We start from the raw sequence: 8,701 nt of genomic DNA, 5'->3' as shown, positions 1-8,701 counted from the left end.
TGTAATTATTTATTTATTTTATTTATATTTAATGGTCCATGCATGTGCCACAATATGCGATATGACGAAGAATCTTGAAAAAAAATTTAGATTTTAAGTTGAACTAAGGCCATCATACTAGGCATCGCTATCGATAGAGGAGACATCACAAATCATTCATTGAATATCATTGGTTTCCTTCTTTCTACAACAAAATCGAGGAAAAACCCGAGTAGACATGTTCAACGATAAAAGCTAAGGCGAATTGTATATATGGTTTAGATTTTTCTTGAATTACAGAATAACATGAAAAGGGGCTGATTGCCGTAAGATCGAATTCCACTTTTTTTTTTTTGCGAAGTTGTAGTTCTTAATTACTCTCAAGGGTTTTTTTTTTTCTGTGTCTATCTGCAAGATGTTCAACCACCATATAGCACACAGGAACAGAAGAGCGCCAACAGAGATAAGCGCAGTGACGCAAAAAAGTCCCCAACTCCAAGCGAGCACACGAATTGAAGCGCGCAATGAACATGATGCACGACACGATCATGCCTTTCCAGAAACAAGTCATACAAACCCCTGGCACAGCTTCACCCCCACAATAAAAGTGCGGGTAGTAGTACAGTTATTAGTGGAAAGATGGGTCATCTACTCATCTGTTACTGTAATTATGCGCTGTAGGTGAGAGGCTATAGGCCTATGGGAATGAATACCGTGCCGCGCGCGACGGTCGATGGAGAGGAGAGCTGCAGTCGTAGCCGGCCAGCCGCTGCCGGGCGGCCAATGCGATGCGATGCAAATGCATGCGATGCGCGCGTGGCAGGTTGTTTGTTTCTGGGTAGTATTAATCGCCTCATCATTAGCAGCTCGCGATCCCACTACACCATTACTCCCCCCCGCGCGCCTCACCACCTTCCAAACGAGCCTGCCGGCCGCACGTACGAATCGCACGCCAACGCTTGCATGCGCCAAGCAAGCCAGCGCGCGTGATACTAGACTTTTCGACATTTGCTGACATCGAGCATCGAGCGGGAAGAAGCCGCATCGAGCGGACCGGCCCGGGTACCGGATCGGAGAGCGGATGGGTCGAGTTCACATGCATAAAGCTGGCCTTTTTGCTAGGCAGAGACGACCATGGGATGAGCATGATGCATGGGGGGTAGCTTCCGTTCCGGCTTTGCGCTTTTTCCAGCCTTTGGAACGTGGATGGGGACAAAGAATTGAATCCTTGATCTCCTTGTCCCCCCGTCTCGCTTCCCGGTGCACGGCGGCGGCGCTGCAGAGAGAGCAGGAGAGGAGGTGCCAGTGTGCCACTGCCGCCGAGGCGCCGATCGAGTCTCTCCATTCTCCAGTGATCGCGAATGCATATGCATGGTGCTACAGCATGTCGGTAGCTGCACACGGGAGGAGCATACAGTTGCAGGCATGTAACAACAAGGGGAAGGCGCCAAGCTAGCAGAGCCTCCATTGATGAGCACAGACAAAAGCTCTCACGATAGGCGAAGCATCGAGGAGAGCAGCGCTGGAGAGGTCGATCGGGAGGCTGATCTTCTTCACTCCCGCGCGCTCTGCTGCCCAGCTAGCTGCCTGCGCGCGTGCCTGTGCGTGCTCCTACTGCTAGTACCGTGTGTGTATATAGTAGCCTCTATACGGCTCTGTTCTCTATGGGTGACTGGGTGTACACGCGTACGTACTGGCCGTGTGTTACGGTTGTGCCCTTACACCCTGTCGTGCATGCGAGCGAGCGCGCACATGCAGCCAACAGCCATGCATGCATGCTTGCATTGCTAGGGTTGACCCGAGATGGAGCATCAACTCTGTATCGATCGTGTGTTCGTTGATGAGCGCGCAAATTCAATCATATGGTGTTCGTCAATCTCAATCTGCATGCGTACATGCATCCTCGTTTGTGGAGATGAGTTTTTTGGACGTATCTTGTTGTCCTATACTCCTTGCTAGCTGCTGGTACTACTCCTACTACTGTCCTACGGACTACGGTACACGCCAACATGCATGTGCGTTCACTCGTCATGCATGCACACGCTACACGTTGACATTGATTCGAGGACTGATCCTAGAAAGCACCATGAACCGGATGTTCACCATACTCAAATGTGTTTTTCTCCTTATCCTTGCAGCTGCCTTCATTTTTTTTGCACGTAGCAGTCCGTACCTAGAAAGACATGTGAAACTCGTTTTCCACAATTTTAAAAAATTTGTATAAAAATAGTACCAACAACTATATCTCAAATATGTTTACTATAAAAATATACTAAATGATTAATAATATAATAATACTTATTTGGTATCATAAATTAATATTTTTATACATTAATTTAATCAAATTTGAAGTTGATTAACTTCTCTTAAAATGATACTCAAGTCAAGGAATACAATGCACCAATACTTCTACTGTCTGTATTCACATCTTGCTTTTCGAAGTTTTAATATAATTAGATTCATAAAAAACATCATTAGCATTTATTTGTATCTTGTAAACATGTTAATTATGAAAAAAATATTAATTTAGTGTTACTACTTACTACTACTGTAACACAAAGTATAAATACAAAGGCCTTGTTTAGTTCCCAAAAAATTTTGCAAAATTTTTCAGATTCCCCGTCACATCGAATCTTTAGACGCATGCATGGAGTATTAAATATAGATGAAAATAAAAACTAATTGCACAGTTTGGTCGAAATTGACGAGACGAATCTTTTGAGCCTAGTTACTCTATGATTGAATAATTTTTTGTCAAATACAAACGAAAATGCTACAGTGTCGATTTTGCAAAATTTTTTGGAACTAAACAAGGCCAAATATATTTTTGCAGTGGAAGGAAGGAGTAGTCGGATAGATGCACGTAACGCGTCAGTCCAGAGTCCAGGCTCTACCGACCAGAGGACTGACGTCTGACGACCTGCATTCCCCTGGTTGCTGGTCCCTCCGGTCCCTTTGCATGCAGGACTCCGCACGCCTGCCCGTCAGCCCGTGCGTGAAGGCGACGGCCGGACGGGGAAGCAAACCTTCCTCTGAAAAGGCTGGCCGCGCTGTTCGGCCACAACAAGACGTGTCTTGCCATACGCCCCTGCAGCCCTCCCCTCCCCTCCCCTCCCGCAACGAGCGACGAGTCCCCGGGAAGCGCGCAGCCGCGAGCCAGACAGAGCTCGAAGAGGGAGGGCCAGGCCAGGCTGCAACAAATGCGGCCGCGAGCGCGGGCAACGCTAGTACACGCGCACCCCCGGAGGGCCCCGCTCGAGAAACAACAGCACAGCAGCACGCACCGGATCACCGACCCGCGGATCGCGTCGGATCGGGGAACCTCACCGTGTGTGACGCATCCGCATGGCGAGCGCCACCGGCACGCGCGCGGGCGCGGCGCACCTGCCGGGACCGGGATCCTCTGCCACCTCCTCCCTTGCCGCTTGCGGGCGGCCGGCCCCGCGAGCCGCTGCCGCCTCCATCCCTCGCCTATTTTGTGCGTCCACGGCGAGCCCGCCCCAACGTCCCTTTCCTGCGTCGGAGTCGGACAGTGCAGGCGATAATACCGGGTAATAAACTGCTGCTGCTGCTGCTACTACTACTACCCGTATGGAATGTGTTTTCCGTTATTATGAGCTAGTAAGAAAACAAATGACTGCAGCGTACGTACTGCTTGTGAAAATGGAGTCACTTTTTTTCAAACCCAAATCTGCGCGCAGACGAAAATATGGGGAGCATTTTATGGTTCAAACACCGAACGAAGGCGGAGTGCTGCGAATTCCTTTTGATTTATGATCCAGAGATGAGTGCAGTACATTGACTATACGTAGATTCTCTACTCCTACCTAGTACAGTACAGTACGTACACGTTTGGGGACGTGCGCAGTGCGCTGGTATGGTACAGCAGCATCACGCTTGCGCTAGGCTGCGTAGCGCGCATGATCCGGGCGACCTGACCGCAGATCTTCGAGCGACGACGCGGTTCGACGGCGCACACCGCGCAGGCAGACAGACGTGACCGGGCCCTTCACGTCCGTGTCCGTCTCCTGTGGCCTACGACTCCTGTCCGCCGCTGTCCCCGCCCTGCCTCCCGGCCCCTCACCTCGCCGGCCGGCCGGACGGACGGACACCCCCAAAACAATTCGAGTTGCATGCAAGCTGCTCCAGAGCAGCAGCAGCTCGGACAGGCAGGGCGCGATCCCCGCGGCCGCTTCAAAGCCTCATGCCATCGTGTCCGTTGCGTATGGCTTCGGTTGCGAGACCCAGCAACCGAGCCTGGATCCCTGGACCTCATTCAGGACAGCAGGAGGACGGACCGGCGTACGCAAACTTGTGGCCTTGTTAGTTCACACAAAAAAACAAATTTTTTTTTTAAGATTTCCCGTCACATTAAATCTTGCGGCACATGCATAAAATACTAAATATAAATAAAAATAAAAACTAATTGCACATTATACCTGTCGTGAGAAAATCTTTTAAGCCTAGTTACTCTACCATTGGACAATGTTTGTCAAATAAAAATGAAAGTGCTACAGTTCTGAAAATCAAAAAGTTTTCGAACTAAATAAGGCCTGTGATTTTTTTCTAGCTCATGCGGGATTTTTCTCTGAAAAGATGTGCATTCTCTTTTTTTTAGTTATAAAATCTCTATGACATTCCTATGAAATTCCATCGATGACAGAATAGTGCATTGCAGACGATCAGGGTTGCTCCATGATCCTGACAAGACACTTGACTTGTGGAGTCAATTTTTTTTTTGTTTCTCTATGAGTCAAAAATTTTAGATTTAGGTTTTGTTTAAATTTAGGGTGCAAAGTTTCAAGGTGTTGCATTGTCTGTCACATCAAATGTTATATGAGAGTATTTGATAGTAAGGATAAAACAAATTATATAAGTCTTTAGTACTTTGCGAGACGTTTTTTTTTTCTCAAATACGTAGGAGATCTGCGTATCATTATATTAAGAAGAAAGAGTTTACAGTACACTAACGTGTAACAAGCGCGCTAGGTGGTCAACAGCTGAAACGACCTAGCAAAGAGCTGTGTGGATGGATATCAATATTACATAAATGCGTCAACCAAAACACGCTGGACGTCGCGACCTACGAGTCCTCTTGGAAGAGCTGGCACGCACACCCGTTGAACACTGGGAACAACGCATCCAGGGCCTCCACCTATTTATTGAGCCTAATTCATCCGTCATTAGCACATATTTATTGTAGTTTTATTTAGCACTACACTATCAAATTATGAACTAATTATATTTAAAAGATTCTAAAATAGTCACAATATATGTAATTAGTTATTTTTTTAAGTCTACTAGATATATAACCGTAAGTTGCACGGGATTACCGTACTGCCCACGAATCTTTGTCTGCATCTTCTACGAAGGATTTTATCATATTCAGAAAAAAAACTATTAAATAATTTTGCATCGGAAACCTAAACTATTCTCTTTCAAATACATCCATGTGGAAATATAATTCACGATAATGTAAGTATAAATGTGTGTGGTACTGCTATAAAAATATTTTTGAGTGTGATTTTGAGATCATTAAAGTTAGAGTATCTCCAAAAGTTCCTAGGAATTTATTTCCAAATCATAGTTTTCCAACTTGACAAAAAGTATTGTGAGAAATAAATATGACCATCTCTAACAGTTTCAATAATTCACTACTAAAATATAGAAGACAATTTTGCATCAGAAATATTTTCTAAATTATCTTAGTCTTTTTTTATATTACTAGGCCGTGCGTTGCTACGGGGTATCAAAACTTTTATATTAAAAATACATAGATCGCACGATAAAATAACAATATTGTGAAATTAAATACGAACAATTAAAATGACATTTAATCCAGAAGACAAAGTTTGTGAAATTAATCGTCACAGAGACCATGATGTCGCAGGCTCACAAACTCTACTGTATACCTTTCCATGATGCACCTATTTTATATAATTAGAAGAAAATGTTTGTGTTGCAATGAAAAAAAATCAATATCTCGATAATCTGAGTATTAATGTGCTGTATTTTTACTATATCAGTGTTGAAGAGAAGACGGCTGACAACGTATAACTGATAAGTGTTTCAACTACACCATCATGGGCTAACCGAGCTATGGTGCACTAAGGTTGCCGGAAAGTTGAATGTTTGATAGTTTACTTACAAGATTATGCCAGGCAATTATTTTATCCCCAACTAACGTTTGGCTAAAAAAATATATTGACAGGTGTTTGATTCATGACAATCTCCACATTAACATGTGGGTTAATGGACTTCATTGTATAAAATTGGAGTTAGCATATCAAAATTAATACTAATTATTTCTCAACGTAGACCACGTGCCTGTCCTAATAATGTCCTTCTTAGTTAAGAAGACCTTGCGCACTGGTATTTTGAGCTTCAGTTATGCATTCGGCTCACCGTCTCCTGCTGCCTCATCTGTAAAGACTAATCCCAATGCTGCATAAAAAACACGAATACAAAATATCAGGAACGATGACAACAACAATATTCAGTCCACATTGGTTGTCTATATATATATATGTATATGGATAGGTAGCTAATTCAATAATGGTCCATATCAACATAAAAATCACACATTGATTATCACATATTATTCATTTCATTGCTCTTGAGCGCATATCCAATAACATGTTAAAATTCTAGAACGCATGAATCAAAAGCACACCGACATAAATCATAGAAAAAACTATTAATCCAGACCTGAGCGCACACACGCAGGATGCGCAGCAACATCCGGTCCTCGATGTTGCCAATCTCTAGCGCTAACAGACTCACCGCTCCTCCGCTTCTTCCACATGTGCTCATCCAGCAGGTCCAAGTCGTCTTCTAGCATGTTTCATCTACCAATTCGTCCAGCATGCCCAAGTCATCGTCGTCCCTAGGTCCAGCTACGCCGTTGACACGGTGAATGCTAGGATATGAGCAGTAGAAGCGCCTAACCTGCCATGCCCACCTGCTCGAAATGCACAGTGCATTGGAATCCCTTCCCTCAGTGAGCTGCTGGCGCAGAGGAGGAGGCGGCGGTGGAGGGATACCCTCGTCGCTTTCCGATCGGGAGGTCTCTGGGTCGTCGGCGTCGGGGAAGGCGCGGGTTTCGGGCTCTAGCTCCTCCCTGTCCCTGGTGGGCGACGGATCCATCGGGGGGGAGGGGAAGCTAGGGTTGGCCGGGAGAAATTTGATGGATAGTATACTCCAGTTTGATGGATAGTATACTCCAGTTTGTTTACAAACTCACCTTGATTTACAAACTGTTGCATGGTTCACCAAACTACCCGCAACAACTCCCTGGATGATAAAGAGCAAGATTTAAGAATTAAGTCATATTACGATGATAATATTGAACTTAAAAAAAAGGTTTGGATCAAAAATAATTTCATGATATAGTCCCGTTTCACTTGATCAGCTTTCTCATATTGAAATTGCATATGCAGTGGCCCTCTGTCAATTTTGTTTTAACATTTAGGAGTAGATTCCAATGCAGGCTAATTGGCCTGGACTCAGCATCACCCAGCGGACAAATTTGCTCTTGTCAGTAGCCAAAAGATCCTCTCCTGCAAAATTTAATTCGAGTGAACAGACTAAAATTGATAGAATAAACCATGTCATATTTTCATCAATCAAGTCTACTTCTTCTTTTTTTATATTATTTCTCTCTTACATTTGCATGAGAAAGCCTTTTCTACTTTTTTTTTTCTTCCCCACACTTTTTTACTTTAGATTGGCAAACTGATACACGCGTGGAAGACGTGCGAATATATCTACATGTTTGGTGAATTTTTTTTCAAGTAAAAAGGATTGAGAGCTGAGATTGTGAACTCTGCAAGAACCACTTGACTGCGATTGTCGATGGCGATGCCGTGTGCACGCTTGAAGAACGCGATTGATTTGGAAATGATCCACAACGTGCGTGAGACCGATCACTCTCGTACGTGTTTCGACTGTATTTCAGTATTTGACATGCTCCCAAGTCTAAGCATGCCACTTGCAGAAAGCTGATCCGTGGGGGTGAGGTATTGCGTACGTACTTACGTTTCTATTTTCAGGAGTCTCCGTAGCCAATTCGGAGTATTGGGAGCTGGGCGAAAGTTACCGCAGAACCCTCTATGTTTTTTTTCAATGTAGAGAGATATTTAATATTTTATGCATACGTCCAAATATTTAATGGGAGAGTAAACTTTAGAAGAAAAACTAAACAAGATCTAATTTTCTTATAAACATGTAGTACTAATATTTATAATATCAAATATATCAAATTAATTAATTATAAAATATATTTTTATAATAAATCCATTTAAAGATAAATGTTTTTTTTATAAATGTAGTCAAACTTAAAAAAATTAACTTATCTCAAACCTAATATCACATTCTTTTTTTTTGACAAAGGGAGAAAAAGATTTGGTGATGTTGCACCTCTGGCCAAGGCATGTGTACGAGTCTAGGAGAAATTGCTGCTGTGTTTGTATGACAGCTGATCAAGGCAGGACAGGACTTTTGGGATCCCTGATCGGCTGGCCCTTTTGGCTGTAGCTGCAACTGCAACAGAGACAACTGCTTGTGTGCCGGAGGAGCCCAGCCGATCAGCGATCTCAGTATATTTGCCCTGATCGGGGCCAATGTAACGCATACACACAGCTGAACAGTTTCTCCTACTACACAAATCTTGCAGCTGTGCAGCAATGGGTAGCGAGCAGGCCAAGAACACAAAGTGCTACAC

General features: G+C 44.1%; 1 long non-coding RNA gene across 1 annotated transcript; it reads left to right on the top strand.

Moving 5' to 3' along the window:
* On the top strand, window positions 3,148–6,296 carry LOC110435156. The gene is made up of 3 exons (XR_002452832.1): window positions 3,148–3,530; window positions 6,006–6,091; window positions 6,191–6,296. It is a non-coding gene; the product is annotated as an uncharacterized LOC110435156 (long non-coding RNA).

The sequence above is a fragment of the Sorghum bicolor genome, chromosome 4, assembly GCF_000003195.3.
Source record: "Sorghum bicolor cultivar BTx623 chromosome 4, Sorghum_bicolor_NCBIv3, whole genome shotgun sequence".
In the NCBI taxonomy this organism is placed as follows: Eukaryota; Viridiplantae; Streptophyta; class Magnoliopsida; order Poales; family Poaceae; genus Sorghum; species Sorghum bicolor.
Note: the sequence above shows the minus strand (reverse complement) of the source record. Positions and strands in the feature narration are given on the sequence as shown.